Raw genomic sequence first — 26,270 nt, forward strand, 5'->3', positions numbered from 1 at the left:
AGATCCTGTCCCACTAAACATTAAGCCCTTCAAATTAAGGGCCAGAAGCCTGAGTAAAAAATGAAAGATTTTGCCTGGTGCCTTAAAAAGATGGTGCAGGGCAAGCCTCTCTGGAAAGATGCTTCTACAAGCAGATTACCCAAAAAAAAATCTACATTGTCATTTGCCTACTTTATTTGTATCCTGTGTCATCTCCAAGAGCTCAGCAGGGTTTATATGGGCTTCTCATTTTACCTCATAACATCTCTGCAGGGTAGGTTAGACTGAGCACATGCAAACTGGCCACCAAAAGCCATATTAGTAAGAATCATGAACTGGACTGGGAAAGTGTTTCACATACAGCAAATCTGCAAATCACTTCTGCAGAAACAAGATGGAGGTTTCGTGTAAATTCTGCAAGAAGGGTAGTGACCAGAGCAGCTTCCACGAACCTGGCAACCTCCAGGTGTGTATTACAACTCCTATCATTGTCAAGGAATTTAGTTAAAAATATCTTGCAAGGTACCAGGTTGTCAAAGGGTACTCTTTTCTTTTTGTGTGCAACATAAGGAGTTGGAAACATTTTTTAAAAAATGACGACAGAACTTGTGCAATCGGGTATACCATACTTTTCCGTCTATTAGACGGCCCCATGTATAAGACTCAGTTGGGGGACTCAATTTTAAGAAAATGAGGGGAGATGGCCCAAAGTTGTTGAGCCTCTCCCCCTCCCCCCACGCTGCTGATAGGAAACAGTCCCTAGATAGGGAAAGCATCAAGGGAAGCAGCGCTCCTTCAAGGGAAGGTTGGCACCTTCCCCCATGCCACTGGGTGCGCTTCTCATGTGCAGCGGCATTGGGAGAAGCTGTGCGCCGCCAGCCAGCACCCCCAGATCGCTCCCTGCGTGCAGCGGCATCTCCCCCCCCACACACACACACCATGCCCCTATCCATATATTGGACGAGCCCAGGTTTTTTACATGATTTTTGTGTCAAAAAACCTCATCCAATACGCGGAAAAATACGGTAATTGCTCTTCTGTAAATCTGGAGGTCACAAGGATGGCAAAGAATGTGTTAGAGAGATCAGGAAGAACCAAGTTCGAATTCCCCTCCATCTAGTAAGCTCACTGAATGGCCTTCCTCAGTTACTAGCCTCAGGCTAATCCAACTCATTTCTTGGGAGGATAAGACTGATAGGGGCGGACCATGTACACTAACCCTGAGCTCCTTAAGTGCAAGGGTAGTGTTTGTAAATAAATAAATAATATTGTGTGAATCAGCACCACAATCTTCAAAATCACACCTCCTAATTTCCATATGAAAGTGGCAATGAGCCTACCACCTCCTCTGCAATATGTCATTTCCCCCTATGGCAATGCAATTTACTCTGCCCATATCAGAGCTCTTTTTCATACTGTAAAATGCAGAGAGAACCGCTTATATAATAAGCTATTAGCATGTAAGGGGCCCATGGGATCCCCTTGCCACATTTCCACGCTGCTCTCGCATTTGGGGGGTGTTGCAGGGGAGAGCCTTTTCCAGCCATTAGAAGCTGGTGTTCAATGCTGAAAGCATACAGGAATTCCACACACCACAAAAACCCTGTTTTATAGCCTCATCAAATACATAAGCACTAGAGCACAGTGCAAGGATCCTTTCCAACACCGGGTAAATACATGCAGATTTTAAAAGTGTTCATGGGCTAAGACTGAGCTTGTGCTAAAGAAGGAAAACCAGCTGGTGGCTTTCAAAACAAACAAAGCAAAAGCCCCAAGGGACAGTTTTAAACCCTCCCTGTGAAAACCCTGCTCTGGCATGGATCAATGCTTTTGATGAGGAAGAGAGAAAGAGAGGGGGAAAGGAGCAGAAGAACACAGAAGAACACATCCTTTAATATTTATAGCACACCTAAAATGTACTCCCAACACTTAGAGCCTGGTTTATGCCCAGGCAACTGGCAAGAGCAAAAGCTATGCGAGCTTCTTGTGTGTGTGGAAATCCATTTAAAATGTGCTTTCCATGTGTGCAGGGAACTTCATTTTCATTCATATCTATATTTCTTTTATTGTATTTGTGGACCACCCATCCCACCAAGTTGGGTTTACAGAAAATAATAAAAATACAGTTAATAATTGAGACACAAAAAAACAAAATCACAAAAGCAGTAAGCCCAGCCCCAACCACAAGCCCAGAAACCCACAACCAAATAAAATTACCAAAACAAAATCCCACAGTGGCTAAAACTATCTAAAACCAGCATTAGAATCCAAGAAAATGGAACTTTATATTTTAACATATGTGTAGCTGGTTTTTATACTTAGAAGTCTACTTTGGCATCTAGAGGTACATACTTGGTGCAAGGACTGAAAACGGCCATCAACTGAGAGTTAAAAGACCTGGGAGAACAAAGCAAGCTTTGCAAGTGCCAGGCAAGCCTCTCTTAGGAGACCCTTTTAGAGGTGGGGGCTACTTGTGAAAAGACTGCAGCCCAGCAGCACCTGCTGCGTATCTGTGGGGTGGGGAGCAAACATGGAGAAAGGCCTTGGCATGACAGTGACTGGTGACCCAATGGACACACACACACACACAAGCACACAAACACACTGATGGCATGCTAATGAGAGCTTCGCCAGAAATCCTTTTAACAAAAGTTTTATTTGTTGATATTTCAGGATTTTCACAAATATTCACTGTATTTTACTCCCACCCTTTGTCAAAGAAGCTCACTAGCATTTGCCTTGAGCAGCAGAACACAAGAGGTGGTGGCCCCCTCACCTCCACCGCCTGCCTCATCACCTGCGCTGCCAGCAGAGGCAAGATTTTGCTGGAAGCCACAGATGCCACAGCTGCTGGCGCTTTGTGGGGGCCGCTGCAATGCAGGTAACTGAAGCACGGCCCAGTGAGGCAGCAGGTTTCTGTTTCACCAAGTGATGAAACAAGGCGCACCACCCCGACTCAAGATGCTGTACATGGTTTCCCCAACTCCATTTTATCCTCACAGTAGCCTCACGAAAATAGTTTAGGCCTAAGGAGTGAGTTCCCAGACCAGTCACCCAGTGAACTTCATGGATGAGCAGGGCTTAATATTTTCCAGCACCGAAACTCAGAATTCAATCTCCAACTGGTCTCTCTCCCCATTTGTTCCCAGGTCACACCTTTGAAGAGGAAGCCGGTATGGACACATCTGAAGCAGGACACTGGAAGAGGTGCAATTCCTGACCAAATGTTTAAAAAGGGTAACCAAAACACCGTGTACCTATGGTGTCTATAATACTATAATTTTTTTATATATATATAAAAATTTTTATTGGGTTTTTACATTTTATAAAGACATACACACATAAAAAGACAAAAACAACACATATACATTTTCATACCCTTACTTTCTTTACCCTCTTTCCCGGACTTCCCCCCACCCCCTCTTCATACATCCCAATTCCAATAATTAGTTCAGCAAGTTCTTGTCTATCATCTTAAACATATTGTTATTATTTTTAAAACTTAGCTCTTTTTAGTTGTCCACATTTAACTTATCCAATTCTCTTATAAACATTAAATCCTTTTTCTAAGGTCGACCTAACTTCCCTTCCATGAATTTCTCCCATTCTTATACTAATTATAGATCACAATAGCCAAATACAAAAATCATAAAATTTTGAAATTCAATTCTCCCCTCCCTCCCTACCCCGGTCTCCGTCCCTTCCCAAGCAAATGTCCACAAAAACAGTTCCTAGCCCGGACTCCTCACATCCGAGGCCCTCAACTCTCTGTTAGTCTCTCTCTGCCGATTTTGTTGGTAATCCTTTTTGTTGGTCCTCAGGTCTCGAAGGAGTTCTGTCACAGTCACAACAAATTTTCTTCCATCCGAAATGTTTAGAAGCAGTTGCTGCAAAAGGTCAGCTGCTCTCCCATACTCAAAAAGGAAGTCCCAATCATGTTTCTTTATTCTTTTAAATTCCAGTGTTCCAAGTACTCCAGGGACTTCCTTCTTCATCTTTCTCATCTTTCGCAGATTTATAATCCGAAGATCTTCTTCTTTCTTTTCTGACAATATAAATTTCTGGTTGGTATTTTCCGCCTGTACTTTCTCCGCTCCTTCTTTCCTCTCCATCGGTTCCAAAGATGTCATTTCTGGTTCAGCCGCAGATTCTTTATCAGTTAAATCCTTTATGCATTCAGCAGAGTTGTTTGTTTTAGAATTCAAGGTCAAAAGTTCTTTGTTCATAGCCGTGCTCTGCTCTTGCAAAATTCCCACGAGAAAAAACATTTTTTCTATCTCTGCCAGTAATTTTCCCTCTGCAGCCATTGTAATGTCTCTAGTTCCCCCTAGGGGGGTTCCAATTGCTTAATAGTCCTTTTCCAACAATCCGTCACTTTGTTGTTTATTACTACTTTGTTTCCAACCACCTCTATTCAAATGTAACACCTTTAGTTCAGAGAGTTATTAAGTAGCAAAGTTCTTAACTTTAACCGCCCGTTTGACAGCTCCTTTGACAGCTATCAAACTCCTTATTCTTTTTCCTCCGGCACCCGCTCAGGACGCTCCCGGGTTCGGGGGGGGGGGGTTTACCCGAACACTTCCAAGAGTCCTCCCTCTCCAGCACAAAAACTTCTTCTGTCAAATTCATGGAAATATCTTTGTCTAACACCACAAAAACAATAATCTTTCCACCTTAGTTCTCCGGTTCTTGCTTTAAATCATTTGTAGGTAGGGGGGGTGCGGACTTCCCTTTAGCGCATCCCCCGGTCGTGCCAAATTCCAAGGTAAAAAAAATTTTTTTTAAGTCCAAATTCCATTTTACTCACGGGTTGTTTGTTTTCCAGTCCAAATTTTGGGAAAAAAGTCAGCGCTCTCCGGCCATGGCTCGCAGCTTCACTCCACTGAAGTAGCGGTCTACTCCCAGCACCACGCCACTCTCCGTACCCTCTCCGTAGCCTTTAAAAAGGCTCTTCGTGGGTCGGGGAGGGCGCTTAAAGGTGCCCACCGAGTCACCAAGTCCGCAGGCTTCCGCGCCTGCGGTTTCTAAGGGTCCCCGCGTCGCCGGCGCGGTAAGACCCGTCTTCAGCAGAGCCGATTCCCTCCGGAGCTCGGAGGGAATCCGCCATTAACCGATCGCGCTAACCCGGAAGTCCTCCTATAATACTATAATTACCAATACTCCTGGAACAACTCCACTTGCCATTGTTCTAAAACTAAAACGGAGGGGAGGCACCTCCTCTACAATAGCTGCAGGAAGTCACTGTTATACTCACTCGTAAACCAAGATTTAGATACACTTACATTTTAAAATATAACTCTTTGTCCACAAAGCCATGTATCTAATACCTACAGATGACCCACACATTTTTCCAGCTTCTTTTTTGCTCCTGCTTTGAAGAGACAGAGGCACAAACTTGAAAGGCACTGAAGAGTTCAAAGCCATTTATAATCAAAGAATCTGGAAATTTGCAAAGGGCAATTATACCCAGTTTGCATGCATACATCCAACCCCTTAAATTGTACACAAAAAGCAATGACATAGAGCAGTCTTTGGCCACCTGGGGGGCACCAGGTGGGCCACAGAGAATTAAAGAAAGGGAATAAGCGCAAGCAATTGTATTCAGGCAAGAAGACCAGCAAACGAAGTTGAACCTGGCCTGAATGGGATATAAAGGCCTTGAAATAGTGGTCTTCCTCTTCTAATCTTTTATTTCCACTCCCCTTTCCCCCAGTGCCTTGTAGTCTTATTTTGAAAGTTTGGTGGCAAGTCACCTCCCTCTATTTTTAAATTGATGTGAGCCACTTTGAGAAGAACTGCTGTCTTAAAAACAGGGAGGAAATACAATCAATCAATCAATCAATCAATCAATCAATGTGTAGGGGTAGAACAAACCTAGAAAGTTTGGTGGAGGCATGGGCTATGAAAAGTCTGCTGCTGCTTCATTACTATTGAAGGTGTCCCCACACTTGTGGGGGAGTTACTGTATTTTTTGCTCTATAAGACTCACTTTTTCCCTCCTAAAAAGTAAGGGGAAATGTGTGTGCGTCTTATGGAGCGAATGCAGGCTGCGCAGCTATCCCAGAAGCCAGAACAGCAAGAGGGATTGCTGCTTTCACTGCACAGCGATCCCTCTTGCTGTTCTGGCTTCTGAGATTCAGAATATTTTTTTTCTTGTTTTCCTCCTCCAAAAACTAGGTGCGTCTTGTGGTCTGGTGCATCTTATAGAGCAAAAAATACAGTATGTTCCAGGCCCCTGAGCACCTAAGTGAAAATTGCTTAAGTGGTGAGCATCCTCTAAACCCCCTTTAAACATTCTTTCAGCTGCTTTCTCTTCAAACCACACCAAAAAGAATATACCAAAATATATCCACTACTAGAATTAAAACTCTGGGGCTTGCAAGAGGCTGGAGGACGCATGAGAAAGTAGCAGCAGCAGCAGCAGCAGCCGCTGACAAAGCCCCGCTGTGGCTCTGCTCTCTTCAGGGCTTCCTCCACCCTCACTGACATCCACGGGGACTCGCCAGCTCTCTCCCTCAGCTCTTTTCAGGTTTGAACTTATTTATTCAATTATTTCCCAGCCCTGCACATATACATGGTCACGCACGAGTCAATTATGTATAAGTGGGGGGGGGGGCGCCTGTATTATATTCCTTGACTGCCCTTCCCCAGCAGATCCCAAGCTGGGGTACAATCCTCTAAAATTTAACATTAAAAACTGTTTTAACAAAAGCTGATTATTTTCATAAGAATCTGCTTTACATGAGCAAGTATTGTGAAAGTTATTTTACAACTTTTAAAAATTGTTAAAGTAAAAGGTATATATTTAAATGGAGTCCATTCACACATGTTTGGTGCAAGCAGGCAATGTGAGATCAAGGGTTGTAAACAGCGATTACATTACTAGTTTGATCATTAGGCCTCTAATGACCGAAATGCTTTCCCTTCACACATTCCTTATTTATGCCCCCAACTGAAGGTGAGCCATTTTTTAAAGCATTAGTTTAAGGGGATGGGGGGGGGGGGGAGCTGCAGGGAGACTGGGAGGAAATCCCAGCAATTAACTCAAGGAGTTCCGACAGCAAATTACACTGTTCAGTCATGTGTGTTCCCAAATGGCTTGATAAAAAGGATTTTAGAAGAGAATGAGCAAGAATGGCATTCCTAACAATTAGCTGAGGTAGGATGGTTTAATCAAGCTTCCCCACTGCAAAATACCAACTTGTCACAAGCTAAGGATGAGAGGGGCAATTATCAAAATCAATCACCATGTGGCACTTGGTAATTGAAGGCTCAAACATTACCTTGGGTTGAGATCTCTTCACACACAAGAGCTGTCTGTGCAAGCAAGCAACATAATATATGTAAACTGCAAGCTTGCAGATCTCTGATGCAGCAGAAACTCTCTAGGTTCCACAGTGTAACTTTAACACATTCAGGGCCGCCTAGTATCAGAGACCTGAGTCCTGCGCTCAACACATCTAACGGTGCACTTGCTGCTCATGCAAATCTCTGGCCTGTACAAATGAGACAAGTAGTCAGAAGTCAAACTTACAAAAGCACAGAAATTGTATTTAGTACTTTGGGCGAGTGGCATGCATACACGTACGCAGGAATGCAAGCATCTTTCTGGCATGCAAAGATTCTATTATTTGCTAGCATAAATAATACATGCATATTTATATAATACCAGCACCGTGCAAAATGCTTGATTGAAAATGTACGGTCCCTGTCCCAAACAGCTTGCAATCAAGAATTTGCAGGTGAAGAGGCAACAGGGCAAGCAGAGTGAAACGGAGGAAGAGGTAAACATTTATTCCATTTATCTCTATCTAACCTTAGTAAGATATGGGGAATATGCAGCAATGCCAATCCTGATCAATGAGTGGGATCAAGGCAATTTCCTGGTTCACAGTTTGCACTCGTCACACAACTTTTCAATTTACAGAAGCTTTGCCATCTTTATTGTGTTCCTCTTCATAAGAGCCCAGTAAAATAGGTTACTATTACTCACATTTTACTGGGAGGGACTGAGGCTTAGAGATGTTAATAGGGTTAAGCCCGGCCGAGCATCTGCTTTTCATAGTCTGAGAAAGAACCCCACCTGAAACCCTGCAGAGCGGCTGCCAATCATCGAGTAAGCAAGACTGTGCTAGATGGACAGGCACTCTTGATGGGGAGCCCGGAGAAGAGAGGTTCATATTGGAAGGATTCTCCCTACATGTAGAACGGCCACGGGGAACCTTTTCAGTCCGAGAGCTACATTTCCTCAATCCAAACTTTGCAGGGGGCACATAGCAATGTCAGAGTCAGATATTTACACAAACACATACATACATATACCCCATTCAGGTAAGCAACCGGCATCAACACAGTCCAAATACACATTCCAGTCAGCGGGGAAAACACAGAAAGCAAAGGGCAGGAGTGCGAAAGGATACGGTCTGTGGAGGGGTGAGTGGCACAGAGTCCTGAGAAAATTTAATAAATAAAAAATAATTCTATGTCTTTTTAAATGTGTTTTGGGGTGCTGTTATAGCTGTGTTTTGTTCTTGTTCTTATTTTGTATTTTGATGCTGTGAACCCCCAAGATCTTTGGATGAAGCATGGTATACAAATTTAATAAATAAAATAAATAAACGATAACCCAGAAACCTGAAGGAACACACTGAATGCTTCATTTAATGGCAAACCACATTATACGTAATACATTTCATGTTCCTAAAATAACAAAGTGACTTTCAATCTGTAAAGGGTGTTAAAAATGTATATTCTCTCTCTCTCTCTCTCTCTCTCTCTCTCTCTCTCTCTCTCTCACACACACACACCCACACACCCAAAAATATCTGTCCTTCCTGCCCCCATTGGGTCAAAATTTCCAGAACTTTTACATTTTTATTCACAGTTGACAACACTATACTACGTGGAGCCTGGCATGGCCTGAAGTAGCAGATTCAAGTGTTGCACATGGTTTTCAGGTCAGCTCACACTCAGGCACTGCTCTGTCACCTGTTCATAGCCTCAGCTGTTGAACCTGAACACGTGCATTTAGGATGCTCACTGTATTCACCGCTCCACATTGACTCCTAAGCTGAAAAGAACATCGTCACTGAACCGCATACTTCCGATACCCAAATACCAAAAGAAAAAGGACCACACCGTGGTTTTCAACGCATTTCATCCTTCACTGGAAACATGACAACAAGCCCTTATAAGATAAAAGCTATGACAAAGATGGATAAACACGTTTCACGGAGATGGAAAATTGGCTGGAGACGTCAAAGCCATTTCACTTCAATATCTGGTCTGTGAGGCATCAGTGCACCCAATTTAGCCTTACTAAAAAGGACTAAAAATAGAACTAAGAAGTTTATATTCTGTGCACAGTGGCCAAAAATAAAGCCTAGTTGTATTTTTTAAAAAGAAAAACAAAATCCTGAAGTGGTAACAGAAAAGAAATTCAGAATGATAAAATGAAGCGGAATTGCCACTGGCAACAAAATGCCTCTGTCAGAAGTTGCTCTAGTTGATATATTCTTGTGGCTTAGACATGTGACAACAAGGGCTCAAAGGGAGCACAAGAGGGGCCTCCGAAATTTAATGCAGCTTAGATTTGACCACGGAGGGCCTATTCACACTTCTTGTCCCACTGCTCCCAGCCCCCCAAAACCACTTTAGCATTCAGTAGGAGCAAATGGCAATTCAGGTTTTCCCTACCCTGCCATTTGTTCTGATCTACCGCTAAAGAGTGTGTTTTCCCTTCAAAAGGAGCGAGGCAAGGGAGAAACAACTCGGACCCATGCTTTCGAAGCATGGCACAAGCAGAAGTGTGGCCGAGCCCAAAGTTGTACCTGTCAGCTGTATTAATTTATCCATCAACTTTTCTTAACCTTATGATCAAGGAGGCTGGCTCCTGGAATAATGCTACACCTTGACAGCCCCTTGAGCGAGTCTGTTAATTTATTAGACACTTCAGTGCTCCCTCAGTCAAAACTACCAGTCACTGCTGTCTGTTTGGGCTTCTTAAGATGTGGCAACCTTTATGAAACCTGTGTAGTCAGGGCTAGAAGGCCAACAGAAGGCACAACAACAATGGCCACAAGGCAGCAGGGAGACCAGCAATAATGGCCAACCATGGTGGGAGGCAGCAGACCTAGAGAAGGAAGGTCACCCTTACAAATTAGGAGCCCCCATTAGGTTTCCTTGATGCACCTCAGATTTCAGGAGGACGGGCCTAGGCCTCCCCAGTATTGAAATGTCTGAGAAGGATTCTAACAGCCTGGTGCTATGCAGAGTCAGGGGCACCTAAACTCATGGAATCAAGCGCTTTGGAGCACCTAACCCTGCAAAGCATCAGGCCTTCACCAAGCCTTTCAGACAATTCATTAGGGAAGCTCTGGGACCTGTTTTCTTTCTTCCCACTCTTCTCAGGAGTTAGGGCAACATAGGAAGGTACATCCTACCAAGTCAGACCCCTGGTCCATCCAACTCAGTACTGCCTACACTGACTGGCAGTAGCCCTCCAGAGTTTCAGGCAGAGGACACGCTCTGTTCTACCTGGAGATGCCAGGGATGGCACGCAGAAGGTCCCTGGTTCAAAGCAACTGTTCTGCTACCAAGACACAGATCTTCCACTTATTTCACTGACAATCAGGGTTGTGTTTCAGCAGATCCCTTTTTGTTTGTTGTTTTTTAAACTGTTACTGAAATAGCAGTGCTTTTTATGTGTTTAAAAAGAGGCCTACTGAAGCCTTTCTGTTCACCTTGAGTACCTTTTTTCTCTTCTTGTACATTTTCCCCCTTGCTCCCAAAGAACAAGCATCACCCACCCACCCACCACCCTATATTTCTTCCTTTTTACCTTATTAAAAAGAACAGGCTGCTATGTGCCTTACAATAACTCCAGCTTCCTGGCTCCAGGAAAGGCAGTTTTTCACTGTTTGCCTTTGCTGTGCTCTAAAGAAAGCCAGCTGTATTTCAGTCATCCCCCAAGAGCCTTCCAAAAGACAATCCAGGACAAAAGCATTGACAGACAATGAATACAAAAACAGGCAACAATGCTTTCAGGATGCAACTTGCCAATTCTTAGTCTCCTTACACGCAGGCCTGGGAGGAGGGGGAGAACAAGGAGGAGAACAACGACAAGAACAATTCTGTACCTGGACAACGCTGTAACAAGGTGCACTCTGCAGCCTATTTAATCATTATGCAACCTTTTTCAAAAAAACAAAAACAAAACCCTACTGCCACATATTTATTTGGCTTCCACAAATCATTCGGAAAGAAAGTAAGGGCTGTGCCTAACCTGGTCCTTTGAAATCTGGCCCATCCTTTTCCACCTTTTCTTTTTAAAGCTTATGCCAGACCTATGTACAGTACTTCTGAATCTGCAATCACAACAGCAATAAACTTGAGTGTAAAAGGAAGTGAAAGTATTCAAAGGGGCAATTTCTCTGACCACCACACTTGCAGGTAAACACATACAGACAGCGTGCAGCAGTGCACAGAATGTTGCACAAGTAAGACACCGCTGTGAAGCTCAAAGGGTCACTGACCATCTCTTAGTCTGACCTACCTCACAGGGGTGCTGTGATGATAGAACTGTGGAGGTGGGAAGAAGAGAGCCTTGGAGGAAAGGACAGGGGGGAACAACATTAACATTCTACCATCCTGTCCCACCTCCCCCCCCCCATCATAGGATTTACTCTCACACCTTCCCCATGACTGTGCCACAGTATCCTCTCCATCCAGCACAGAATGAACACAATCAGCCCTCTCAAGCAGTGGTCGCCATTTATCTGCAGTTTCAGCTGATCAGCCACATTAGCAGGCACACATTCCTCTTTCTTATTTGGCAAACTTAAAACCACTTAACCTTTTCGGCCAAAATCCCAAAGCAGCTTAAATATATTATGAATTCAAAATACAGTAAACACAATAAAATAATATAGATGAAAATTATTGTGCCATAAATAAATTGTAAAAACTTCATCACTTATGATAGCAAGTCAGCAACTGGACAGGGTAACACCACCAAGCATCCAAAACATGTGTTTTTAGGAGACATCTGAAGCATCCCACAGACAGATCTCTTCTTGGGTCAGCGTTCGAGGGGGCCAGTGCTACATCTGAAAAGGCCCATTTCCCAGAGGTTTATTATCGTAAAGGTTGATTCGGCTTGTAATAGTGAAGGTATCCAGGTCCCAAGTTGTGCTTTATATGTCAATAAATAAAACATTGTGCTTGGGTGAGTAGCAAACAGGCAGCCAGTGCAGATCCCTAAGCAGCAGTGCAATGTTTGTGTGGCTAGATCAAGCTTCCTCCAGATGTTTTTGGCCTACAACTCCCATGATCCCTAGCTAGCAGGACCAGTGATCAGGGATGATGGGAATTGTAGTCTCAAAACATCTGAAGGGCCGAGGCTGAGGAAGCCTAGGCTAGATGTACCACCCTTAAATCTATATGCAGCTTCTGAACCAAGCACAAGGAACTGCCTCATGTTACAGCAATCTAATATAGAAAGTTTGGTCCAAGTAAGCAATTTTTTAAAAATAATATTTATTAGTTTTCAATTACAATCCAATAATAGCCTCATCATAACAATACCAATTTATAATACAATTATTAATACCAATTGTTCAAATACCGAATTATGTAATTTAGATAAAGTGGCCCTTTGCATGCTAGATTTGATTATTTTCTTTATTCTGCATTCTCTCCACTGGTGAAATTGATGTCAAAGACAAGGCCCAACTTTCTTGCAGTAAAGGAATATTGAATCATTAAATTGTAGTGTTGGAAGGGTCCATGAGGGTCAGCTAGTCCAATCCCCTGCAATGCAGAAATCTTTCGTCCAATGTGGGGTTCAAACCCACAACCCTGGGTTTAAAAGTCTGATGCTCTACCAACTAAGCTATCCAGCCTGAAAAGCACTCTCTGCTCTGCCAAAGACTCTTTTCTCTCTCTCTCTCTCTCTCTCTCTCTCTCTCTCTCTCTGTTTCTTTCATAGGGCAATAGACTATTCTTGGCACTGTGGTGGGAAAAGCAGTTGACATATCATATGCACGGTTCTTTCCTGTGCTCTGCTGACCTCCACGTAATTTGCACATACTCCTAAAAGCACATGGTCCAAAGGCCTTGCTTCAGATATTGCACAGCAATGGATTCTGTGTCACTCCCTTTAAAAATGGATGTAGGAGCTATATTGGTGGTCCAACTTAAATGGGGAACTATTCACAAACATTGCCGAAGCTCAGGCACTGGCTCTCACCTGCACTGGGGCTGCTAACTGCAAGCCATTTCAGATTGGATTTCCATTCCATGATGCTCCTGGGTCTACAAAGTTAGGTGATACAGGCGGACTAATCCAACGCTACCCAAGAATTAGGAAGGCTGACATCTCTGCTTACTTCTTTCTGTCTGAGCAACTCACAGCTGGAAGAGGCCATTTTCATCCTCTTCCTGCTGTCTCCAGGCTTCTGGTTCCCAGACAGTCTCAAGGTACCTGCCTGTCCTTGCCTGACAATTATGTCATTAAAAGCACTTAGCATATTTCACTATAGAATTGCAGAGCTCGAGGTTTATGTTCCATTACACGTCACTTTTTATCTTCCCTGGAAATACTGGTGCATATGTTTCAAAATTAAAACAAGAAGTAGCATTAGAACACACATATAGATTTTGCTCATCCAAGCTTCAAAGAATATTCTATATTACACAAAACAAATAGAATGCCAATAGAGATATCAAACCAAACAGACCAGCGGTTGGTATAATTATATTGCAGCTATTCCTTTATTATGAGATCCAAAAATATGACTTGGGAAGGTGATACAGTAGTGCCTCGCAAGATGAAAAGAATCCGTTACACAAGTCTCTTCCTCTAGCGGTTTTTTCGTCTTGCAAAGCAAGCCCATTAGCGGCTTAGCGGCTTAGCGCTATTAGCGGCTTAGCGGCTTTTAGCGGCTTAGCAGATAAGCGGCTTAGCGGCTTAGAAAAGGGGGGGAAGGGGGGGAAGTCGGAAAAACTCGCAAGACATTTTCGTCTTGTGAAGCAAGCCCATAGGGAAATTCGTCTTGCGAAGCACCTCCAAAACGGAAAAGCCTTTCGTCTAGCGGGTTTTTCGTCTTGTGAGGCATTCGTCTTGCGGGGCACCACTGTATTGTGCATTTTCTATATGATCTAACTTTAAGGTGGCCATGCACACTCAAAATGGCCGCTCAGAATGTTCCTCCCCCCAGTTCAGAGGTCAGTAAGTCAGGAAAGAATGTTGATGGTACCATTTGCCATCAGATAGGAGTGTGAATATACGAGGTCACTTTCTTACATCTGCAGGACCCATAAAGCCAGAAAACAAAAACATGACTTCCACACCAGTCCCAGGCTAAAAGGCTCTCACTTCCACCAGTCAACAGGCCTCATTTAGCTTTTCTCAGCGTTTGCTTAGTTACAACAACGCAGATGCAGTTCTGACAAAAACACTACATTCTGCAAATGCAGTTCAGTCCTCATAGTGGGGGTGGGGAAGTCCATCCACAATGCAAAATTTAAAAATGCTTCATGACTTCCACCCCAAAATCCATGAGTCATGTTTGTGTGTTGCAACAAGCTTTTAAAAATAAGTCAGTCAATCCCAATATTTTCAGGAGGAGGCTGTGGCCATTAAAACTGCTCCCAAGCCAATTTGTATTTCAAGTGTGAACATTCCCTCAATTAGGGATGGGGACCCAGAGGTTGCTGAACTCCCAAGCTCACATCAGCCCCAACCAGCATGTTCAAGCTTCAGGGATGATGGGAGTTTTAGTCCAGCAACATCTGGAGGGCCGCAGGTTTCTCACCCCGGTCCTAGATTGACTGGAAACATGAATCCTCAAAAACGAATTATACAAACAGCTCCCCTCCCTCTGCTTCTTACAACAGGGGATATTTGCCCCATATTCATGATAAATACACAGCACCCAGGCACACCACAGCAGCAAATGTGCTATAAATAACCAGGATAAGCCAGTTAAGAAATTCCTTTCAGTAATTCCATCCTATTACTTCTGGCTCTTCATCCTTCTACTGCTATACACAATTCCGACTCCTTGGTATTTGCCAGTCAAATATTTATAGACTATTAGCAGCAGTGCTAGTCCAGGGGGATGGCTGCAACGCAAGAGAAGAGAACATGCTTTGCATGCGGAAGATCCCAGACTTAACTCCTGCCATCTCCAGCTGAAAGTATCAGGTGCCAGGTGACAGGAAAGATCTCAGCCAAAGGCCCCGAAGAGCTGCTGCCATTCAGAGTAGATAATACTTGGCTAAACAGACCAGAGACCTGACTCAATTCCTGGTGCGATTCCATTAAGTCAGTGTGCAGTCGAAACATAGGAAGAGATGCTGGTTTAGGAAAGGGCCACAGCTCCAAAATGGGGATCCTGTTTTGCACGCAGAAGGGTTGCAGGTTCAATCCCTGGCATCTCGAGAGACCTCTGCCTGAAACTCTGGAAAGCTTCTGCCGGTCAGTGTAGACTATACTGGGTTACATGGAACAATGATCTAACTATGTACCAGGATCCTCTGTAGCCACAGCACATCCCCATAGAAATCACTTAGCAATTTGTGTTGTGAAGGCCAGCAGTTTGTCCCCACAAATGAGGTTGCTAGAATTTATTCCAGCTTTGATTTTTTATTACATAAAAGCAAGCAAGCAAGCAAACCTATGCTCCTCTTTTCCCATTTAGAATTTAGGGAACAAAAAGAGAAAAACCTAGCTAAATGTGAGGGAATTTAAATTGGCTTCTCTAGCTTCTCCCCTTAAAAAAGAAAATGTGTTGCATATCTTAATAAAACTATTTGTCTCACTTCTTTGTGCCATTTCTGTGCAGGAAATACAAACAAACATGTTTGTTCCATACCTAGAATTTAACGCAAAAATATTATCCGAAGCACTTTGCAAGGTATGGCAGAGTATGGAGAATGAACTCTCACCAATTTTGCTCCTGAGTTTGGACTTATCCTCAACTTCAAACTTAGGCTTCAGAAGAGCTCAGAAACAGTCACATCAGTATGCCTTCAGAATGCAACACAATGTCAGATTTGAGGTTCCTTCCACCACACCCAGCCGAGTATTCTCTGCATGCCAGAGGACACTGGGAGAAGTACAGCTGGTGCCAACCACAAACATTAGCTGCCTATTACGGCTGGAGAAAATATGTGAGCCTCTCTGCTCATCGTGCGCAGGCAACGGGGAGGGGCTGCAGCTCACCTGCTTGGCACCATTCGTCCGGCATGTGAGCGGCGCAGGCGGCAAACCGCTACATACAATGTATGTGCAGTGTCACACACATGCGCTGTACATAGTGACATCGCACATGCGCTGTACGTAGTGGTTTGCCACCGGTGCTGCTCAAGCGCCGTACGGACGGCAGTGGGATCCCTCCGCTGCAAGCAGAGGATCCTGCCACCTTCCATATGGTGCTTGGGCAGCGCCGGCAGCAAACCACTACGTATAACGCATGCACGGTGTCGCACACATGCGCTATATGTAGCGATGCCGCATGTGTGCCCTACGTAGTGACGCCATGCATGTGTTGTACGTAGCGGCGCAACGCATGTGCAGTTTGCCCCGCCCCAGGTGTCAGTTAGCCTTTGTTCGCCCCGGTGACAAAAGCCAACAGGTTACGAGCAACCACAATTCTCAGCTTGGCTACCAAGGAAGCCAAAGACTGGACCTCCAAGGCCACCCTATGCTTGGGGCCAACTGAAAGGTACTCTTGAGGCCTACGCACTCTGAGGCAGCTTTCCTCAACCTGGTGTTCTCCAGTTGTTGTTTGGCCAAAACTCCCATAGACCAAAGGTCTAAGAAGTGATGGGAATTGTGATCCAACAACATATGGAGGACACCAGGATGGAGAAGGCTCTTGGAAGAGACGCACACTGAGGCCACAGGGATGGGGAGGTGCAGAAAACAGCCTTAAACATCAGCTCAAATCACTTTCAAATCAGTAAGCATGGCAGGGAAATTTGCCACTGGGCTGCACTTCCAAAGCTGCCCCCTTCACTCTCTTCTCCCTAACAGCTGGACATTTTCACCGTCAGGTTACTCTGTTTTTAAACAGATCTTCCAACCGTAACAAGCAGAACCCAGGGAGGGCTTGAAACCGGCAGGAGAGAGAGAGTTTGCAGACAGTCCCGTCTAGACGGATTTGCATCCTTGTAAACACAGCAGTCCCTATTTTGGGGGGCTGCCACCTGCCCCAGAGCCAGAGGCACTGGGATGCAGTAAAGCTCTGTTTCTGATCAGAGCTTCCTTCACAAATGCAATATGACAACTGGAATGAAGAAGGGGGCAGTGAGAAGAAGAGGAGAACCACATAAACGCTCCTTTTCTTCTGTCACAGCATTGCAGCTGCAAGCTTGCCAAAGCAGTGCCAATTCTGAACAACTCCATGTTGATCAGATAATTTATGCAAGTATATCAACAGTTTCTCACCTAGTCACCAATGGAGGGTAAAGTGTCGCTCCAAGCAACCAGGCATAAGGCAAACACTGCAAACCAGCAGAATACAGTTTTCATTCTGTTGCTTGGTGCGTTCTCAACTGATGTTTAAAAATTGTATTTTTTTAAAAATTACTTATTTCATAAAATTTATATATTGCTTGACTGTAGACAAAAACCTCAGAGATTTGACACCCAAAAAGACAATAAAATTAGCAGCAATACTAAGAAAAATGAGCAAGGTAAAGAATACGCACACCCAAAGAATCAAGTGCATCTTTCAAATCTATCAAAAATAGGTTTGTTTGTTTTTTAAAAAAGATTTAAGCTAATCAATCAAGTTGGTGAAACTTTGCAGTCAACAGACAGCCCAAATAAGTTCAGAGAAAAGGTGTTCTTACTCTTCAACATTTGTTGCTTTTTAAAAATGAAAGTACACCACCCCCCTCCTCTTTTTAGAATCATAGAATCATAGAGTTGGAAGAGACCACAAGGGCCATCGAGTCCAACCCCCTGCCAAGCAGGAAACACCATCAGAGCACTCCTGACATATGGTTGTCAAGCCTCTGCTTAAAGACCTCCAAAGAAGGAGACTCCACCACACTCCTTGGCAGCAAATTCCACTGTCAAACAGCTCTTACTGTCAGGAAGTTCTTCCTAATGTTTAGGTGGAATCTTCTTTCTTGTAGTTTGGATCCATTGCTCCGTGTCCGCTTCTCTGGAGCAGCAGAAAACAACCTTTCTCCCTCCTCTATGTGACATCCTTTTATATATTTGAACATGGCTATCATATCACCCCTTAACCTCCTCTTCTCCAGGCTAAACATGCCCAGCTCCCTTAGCCGTTCTTCATAAGGCATCGTTTCCAGGCCTTTGACCATTTTGGTTGCCCTCCTCTGGACACGTTCCAGTTTGTCCGTGTCCTTCTTGAACTGTGGTGCCCAGAACTGGACACAGTACTCCAGGTGAGGTCTGACCAGAGCAGAATACAGTGGCACTATTACTTCCCTTGATCTAGATGCAATGCTCCTATTGATGCAGCCCAGAATTGCATTGGCTTTTTTAGCTGCCGCGTCACACTGTTGGCTCATGTCAAGTTTGTGGTCAACCAAGACTCCTAGATCCTTTTCACATGTACTGCTCTCAAGCCAGGTGTCACCCATCTTGTATTTGTGCCTCTCATTTTTTTTGCCCAAGTGCAATACTTTACATTTCTCCCTATTAAAATTCATCTTGTTTGTTTTGGCCCAGTTCTCTAATCTGTCAAGGTCGTTTTGAAGTGTGGTCCTGTCCTCTGGGGTGTTAGCCACCCCTCCCAGTTTGGTGTCATCTGCAAATTTGATCAGGATGCCCTTGAGTCCATCATCCAAGTCGTTGATAAAGATGTTGAATAAGACCGGGCCCAAGACAGAACCCTGTGGCACCCCACTAGTCACTCTTCTCCAGGATGAAGAGGACATCCCCTTTTAAAACATGACGGATGACCTCAGTGGAAAATGTATGCATCAACATGCAAAAAAAGCACTTTTACATCACTCTGGTGGTCTGCTATGATGGCAAGCAAGTAGAAGCCAGGATTGTTAACAAGCTAAAAAAATAAAATACTTAAAAGCCGGGTTTGTAAATAATACTGCACCAAAAGAATGGCTAAGCATGAACAAGCAGGGGCACAGAGCAAAAACTGCAACTGCTTCAGTCCTCCTCTGGTCTTGCTGATGTCACAAAACACAGGGCTCTTCCCTGAAAGTAAGGAAAAGCTCTTTATTCAGGCTAATCCCCTCACACTGGCTGGTCAAAGTCCTTCCCACTCCCCAATGCCTCTCTGCACAACACAGGAGGGATGGTGGGGAGAGCAAAAGCACCTCCCTCCATCACCTCTGGGTACCAGCCTTCAAGCCCCCACACCTTCTATTTCTTCTCCTTTGTCCTCCCCTTCTTCTGTCTGGGACTGCCAAACCATGCCAGATCCTGACAGAACTGAGGGACCAAGTGATTTGACTTAGTGATAAGAGTTCATGGTTTGTTTCCCCAAACCTAACAAACCATGAGTGATAAGCCAAGAACAAAACTTCGCCACAACTAAATGTTGTCCTTGGCTTACCACTCATGGTTTGCAGCTCTAGGACTAACAGGGAGCAAAGTTCTGTGCACCTGCCTGCTTGTTTGTGCTAAGCAATGCTCAGCATTACATGTGAACCAGGCCTTGACTAAGAAATGGGCAATACTGCAAGACACTGGCTACAAATACCTAATTTAGGGGGACTGATCATGGGTTGTCTAAAATAAGGAGCTGGAAGGAAATCAAACTGCTAACCAGACATCCTAGGCTGTGTACAAATTACCATTTGCTCCAGGTCCATTATGCTCCCACCAGTGGGTTTGGCATCTGCATGCATGCGACGTCAGCAGCGCTTTAGAGATACCCTTTAGATTCTTGTAAAGCCTCTCCTCCTTCCAGAGGGGAGGAGTTGTGAGCAGGAGCCGTTTCCCACGTTTTGCAGGGGGCGTTCTGGCCCCTGCTTGGCTGTCCCTGCTGCCACGCCCCCGAGCAGCCAACCAATCAAGGGGAGGCTTGGGGGCAGGGTTCAGCCGCTCAAATGCGGCCACGGCAGAGCTTACACCTCACTGCGCTGCCGGGTTTCAACGGATCACCCACCCACCTTTCCCTTTAGTTCATTGCTTGGTTCTTGACCTTGCTATGGACCTGTGGTTGGTCGCCTTGGTTGTCCAAGGGGCCTGGTAGGAATTTTTATCCAACTGGCAAATTGGCACCAGCCACTTGGTTTTTCGCCTACCTGGTAGCAAATCATCACAACTTTTGGTATTAGCGGTTAGGCATTGGAATATGTTGTTGGTGTATTGGAGGGCAGGGTGTGGCCATCACCTACCCCTCCACTTTATGGGTATTCCATTAAAGGAATCCGGCGGTCATGGATCCTGTCCGATGCCCTGCTAGTGGCTAGGGCCATGGCACGGCCCCCAGTGACATCAGGGGGAGCTTACAGTTGTATTTGCATCAACAGGCTCCTCCTACTGGTGGTTAACCCTTGGTAGACTCACCCCTTCCTGAGGGGATGGAGTCAAGCTCTGTCGTTTAATTCAATGCCTAAGCCAATACCTCTCACATGCTGTAATCAATAAAGTTGTGGCCTTTTTTAGCCCATTAACCTAATATACTGCGTCCATGTGTCTTTCTTATCCTCAAGTGGGTGGTGGGTCCTTGAATCACAAAAAAAAGTGTTTTCATGCAGTTTGTGGGGACACGATGCTGGACTAGAAGGGTCATTGGTCTGATCCAGAAGGCTCTTTTATGCTCTCATGTTTTTCCATACCAGCTACACGTCAATTTGAGAATGGTTGTCATATTCAATTCATTGTGAAGCCCACATGTGTACATTTAACATGGCTATGACAGGGGCTGTCCTACATGTCTGATGTCAGTGGGGGAGTATCGCTGAGGAGCATCATTTGCCTTTCTAGAATCCTTGCTAGCACCTCAAAAGACTGATGGCCCCTGCTTGGAGCCAGTCCCTTGAATCCCCCTCCACATTTGATTTTATTTGGGGGCTCCAATATTCTCATCACCTCTGTCTCTCTCGTGTGTGTAGCTGTTTGTAAAACATGCTTTCCCATTAAAAACAGTTGTTGTTGGCATCCATCTGTCTCGAGAGACAATGGAGTGTGCCTCTGGAGATGAAGTTATACCGCTGGAGAATCACAGCACCTGCTGTGGCTTGCAGAGACTGGGAACTCGTAACTGCTGCCTCTCGTCTTGTTTCTGCTGTGTTTGCAGCACTGAAGTGGCCTCTACATGGCACAAGCCTAGGCAGTGTATGTGGAGGTCCTGGCCTGCGCAGATGTCAAGACCTCTCGTTGATGTGGTCCAAAGGAAAGCAGAGCAATACGTTAAGCACCAGCTTGGCTGCAGGAGTGGCCAGAAGGTGCCATCCAATCATCTTAGGGACCCCACTCCAGATCTGTGTAGGGTTTACTCCTTAGTCTTTCTTTCCCAAAGATGTCTTGCAAATCAGCAGGTACATTAAAAACAGAGATCCCAGTTCAATAGCATTCTCGGACTGCCTTGTAGTACAGACAACAGTTTGGTTTCCTGGCACCTTAGAAGACTAACAGAGCAATTCTATCCATTTCTACTCAGACTTGAGTCCTACAGAATTCCGTTGAGCTCACTCCCAGGTAAATGGGGTTAGGACTGCCCCCTTAAGCGGTAAGCCTATCTCTGCTTATTTGGGAGTAAGCCCTATTTAATTAGACTTAGTTCTTCATGCATGGGGCTCCAGTGTTGAGGCTGGTATCATATGCTTTCACTTACTCAGAAGTGTGATGACAGCCACACAAATAATTATTTCTAGGGGGTGAGGTTTGAGGGAGGAAAAGCTTTATGAGTAGACATTTGGGGGGTGTGGAGGGGCAGGTAAAGCAAGCAATATATTTGCATCAGGCTAATGCATTCCATCCCCTCTCAGCAGGGGACAGAAAGGAGGAGACATGGAAACACATCAAAGACAAGTGATGTGTGTAACAATGTGCAAATTCGAATTGAAATGAAGCAAAAATACTTCACTGCATTTCAAGACATTAATGTGTGCACACAGCCTTATTTTCTGCATCATGCTGGCTCATGTTAGGAAACAGCAGTGCCAGTGTTGCATAATTTTTATCTCCAGTGAAGAGTTTACAATTGCATCAATTTGGCATGCATTTTTTGAAGCACAAGAGCAGCCTCTGCCTGCTCTGGTCTGGCAGGAATGTAGGGCATAGGTTACTACAGAAGCCTCAGGGAATGGAAACGAAAACAAGATCAATAGTGCACTATGTGGTTAAACCTGCTTGAGAAGAGAAATTAATTTCTGCTTTGCCAAAGGGGAAACTTTCCCCCAAAATTTAAGTCAGCCCCCTGCCAACCCACCATCTAGCAACACCACTCCAGTTCAATTACTTCAAATTTTTATTTTCACTTGCCTAAAGAAGGCAAAAAGCTGCCAATTCACCATTCATCAATGGGAGAAACTACTGGGAGTACTGAAGTTCTGCAAGACATTAACTGTCAGGCAAGCATCGTACACCTTGAAAGAGATCAGCGGCACATTAAAATTCGAATTTAATAACCAGCAACCAAGAAGACAACACTGTCCTAAGTTTCCATTCTCTGCCCATAATTGTAGTTCAACAAATCCTCTTAAACACAAAGAGTGTTGTGTGTGCAAAGGTCGCTCAGGACTGCTTGGGTGTGACACCTTAGCTCCCGATATGAAAGTGCGCCAAGATCATCGCTACGCAGATGTTAAACAGCAATGGGGATGGAACTGAACCCTGAGGAAGCCCACACCGAAGACTCCGCTGGGCCAAGGAGCACTCGCCAAGCATCACCCTCTGGGTGACTGCTCTTATTCTGCACATAGTGTGCACCTGAAATATTAAGCTGTTTAGAAATGGTTTTGTTTTTGTTTTTCATCTTTCTGATGAAAAGTGGTATATAAATACTGGAAATAAACAAATAAAACAGGCTAATTTATATGTAGAGGTGTATATATAAATGCAGATTCTCATGCAAATTCAGAGAGGGGGAAACAAACTGTTTCTTGCCTTTAGGGCTTTTGTGCATACAAATCTTGTCCAATATCTAACACTGAATTCTCCTCCAACATCTCACACTCCCTCCCTCCCATCTCTTGTTCCACACCCCATTGAGCTCTTTCATGTGCTTACAAGTTTCCTGTAAACACTATGCAGACATGATATCCAGCAACTAAATATCAATACAGCCTATGCCACAACTGGAAAACAAGAAAATAGACTATGTGTAGAGCAGATTAAAAAGTTAGTTAAGCTACACATTTTATCATCTTGAAATTAAGCAAGTAGATTACATTCCAGAAAACATATCCCCATTTGGGACACGATAACACAGACACGTAACAAGCCCGCCTCCCCACAACAGTCTGAGATTATAAAACAGCCCCCCTCTCCCTTTCTGAATTCCAGGTTTATTTATTGGAGGGGAGCAGTTTCTATTACTGTTACGTCTTTCTTGTACAATTTTCCAGACACACTTAATTCATAACTTGTTTGCCCTGCCTCTTTGATGAGCTCAGGGCATCTGCAGGGCAACAGGTTGGAGAAAGCCAGGGGGGAGGAAGGCAGGCTAGATAATGAGGAAGTTTGGGAGCATGGCATCTTGCATCAGCCTGCTCAAGAGGACCTTCTGATAGTCTGGTTTAATTATTGCTGGGTCCTTATTTATTGCAATGGTTGTGTTGTAGGGCTGTTTTTATTTAATTGGCTAGTGCTCTTATGAGCCTCAAGCCGGGGTTACCAACCTTTCTGGGCCTGTGGGCTCATTTGCAAACATGAGAGGCTGTTATGAGCACCACACACACCACAACCAAGTACAGACCACAATCTATTCCACTGGCTACAAGCCCAATGGGGTTGGGGGGATGGAGGGGGCTCTGTGGGAAGCAGGAACAGTTTCTGAAGATGCGCAGGTGCCCACGGGTGCCACCCTGGCAAATTCTATCCTAAGCCATGGTTCACTTAACGAAAGTGCAGCATGCATGAAAGTACATACCCAGCCAGGAACCATCGTTTGTTTACCAGCAGTCAGTTGCTTTTGGCTTAAGGACCATGGCTTATTTTAACAAGGGCTTCATGTTACATGCGATCTGAACAGCCTTGCTTAAAGCTGGTCTGTTTAGTCATCCCACCTCAAGATGCTCAACACACTGCAGAGGCACAAGTGAAGAGCAGCTGCAAAATGTGCAAGTCAAGCTTTGTAGAAACAAGTCACAGCTTATCTGCTTGTTCATGGGACTCTGTGCTGTATGCGGAACAAAATGTGGCTTAATGTGATGTGCAAAATCAACCAATTTGTATGAACTGTATATTATGTTTACTGAACTGTTAATTTCCCCTTACTGAATTGTCATTTTATAAATTATTGTAGCTTTTATATTTGGTCAGTTTTCATATTGTTTAGTTTTACTGCATTTGTTCTGGGGTGTAAGTTGCTGGCCACCTGGGGCTTCATTAACTGAAATAGCTGAAATAACAATTCATTGAGCACTGAAAGATGAGTTACTTCTCATCTTCAATATCTCACCATCGTCAAAATATCTCAAAGAAGCACAGATATTGAGGTTCTGGTAGTGTACAGAACTGATTAAATGAATTACAGTGGTACCTCGGGTTAAGTACTTAATTTGTTTCGGAGGTCCGTTCTTAACCTGAAACTGTTCTTAACCTGAAGCACCACTTCAGCTAATGGGGCCTCCCGCTGCTGTACAATTTATGTTCTCATCCTGAAGCAAAGTTCTTAACCCGAGGTACTACTTCTGGGTTAGCAGAGTCTGTAACCTGAAGCGTATGTAACCTGAAGCGTATGTAACCCGAGGTACCACTGTAAATGATTAATGTATTATTAAAAGGATTTAATTGGTTGACAGCCTTTATTTTAAACAAGACAGGAATAGCACTAGGAAACAACCTTGCTAAAATAATATATTCACCGTATTTTTCGCTCCATAGGATGCACCTGACCATAAGACACAACTAGTTTTTAGAGGAGGAAAACAAGAAAAAAAATATTCTGAACGAAACAGTGGATGTATGATTTTTGTGGTACATGCTGTGGCCACAGACATGATATGTGATTTGACGGTGAGTTTGGGGTAGCCCAACGCAAAAATCCTGAGAATCCATGTGGATCTGTGTTTTGCGCCATTGTGGCCCCACACAACAGTGGGTGCGTGATTTTTTTTTTTTTTTTTTTTTTTGGTGCAGGCTGTAGCCATGGACATGCCATGTGATCTGATGGTAAATCTGGGGTGACCCAATGCAAAAATCCTGAGGATCTATGGGCTTTTACCTCCCCCCTCCCAGGCAGCCTCCTTTATCTCTAGCGTCCCTTATCTCCCTCCCGATCGCCTGCCGATCAGCTGCTTCCTTGCAACACCCCCTTCCCTCTTGTTTGCCTTAGTGTCTTTTCCTTAGCTGGAGCAGTTTTTTGCTCCTCCTTTTCTTCTAATTTCTCTTCTCATTGCTTGTTTTAGTATTCCTGTATCCTCTCCTTGCAAGTTCACTGTCTACCTCCCCGCTTCCAGGCAGCCTCCTTTATCGCTAGCGTGCCTTATCTCCCTCCGATCTCTTGCCGATCAGCTGCTTAGCCGCTTTGTTTCAACACCCACTTCCCTCTTTCTAAAAAAAAGAGAATGCTCTGCTTTTCGCCCCTGGGCAATTCGGCTCCAGGGACCACGCATTTGCTCCATAAGACGCACAGACATTTCCCCTTACTTTTTAGGTGGGAAAAAGTGCGTCTTGTGGAGCAAAAAATACGGTATATAAAAATGAGCCAAACATTTTTGATAATAATAAGCTAAAGCAAAAAAGGGGGATGGCGTGACTATAACCCCTTCTGAATGAGAAAGCCCTCCATGCACTCACATTATTAAATTAGAAGCTGCCTCATTATCTGTCATGTTTACTACCTCTATGCAACCATGCTAAACAGCAGCTGCTTTTCATGTTTAATAATCCGCCCATTCATAATTGAACAGCAAGAAGTACTGCAATGCACAGAGGAATTAAATCCTGCAAATTTTTATAAATTAGAGAGAGAGAGAGAGAGAGAGAGAGAGAGAGAATATGAATATTAGGTCTTTTCATTAGCATTACAAATAAAAAAAATGCACTCACACAGAGAAAGAAAAACTATCAACATGGTTTGGGGTTTACTTGCATAGTAAGTGAGGGGGAGGTTTTTTTCGAATCACGTATGATCTGCAAAAAGAAGTTAAGAAAGGAGTAGGAGAGG

General features: G+C 44.3%; 2 protein-coding genes across 20 annotated transcripts in view; one reads left to right on the forward strand and one right to left on the reverse strand.

Annotated features, from left to right (window-relative positions):
* NCOR2 (nuclear receptor corepressor 2) overlaps nt 1–26,270 on the reverse strand; it is a 352,014-nt gene that overhangs the window by 283,389 nt on the left and 42,355 nt on the right. The window lies entirely within an intron of this gene.
* AACS (acetoacetyl-CoA synthetase) overlaps nt 23,760–26,270 on the forward strand; it is a 415,323-nt gene continuing 412,812 nt past the window's right edge. Inside the window, exon 1 of the mRNA XM_079957769.1 lies at nt 23,760–23,769. The gene's annotated coding sequence lies outside the window, so the exon portion shown is untranslated. The remainder of the gene's footprint in view (nt 23,770–26,270) is intronic.

The sequence above is a fragment of the Podarcis cretensis genome, assembly GCF_951804945.1.
Source record: "Podarcis cretensis genome assembly, chromosome: 16".
Taxonomy (NCBI): domain Eukaryota; kingdom Metazoa; phylum Chordata; class Lepidosauria; order Squamata; family Lacertidae; genus Podarcis; species Podarcis cretensis.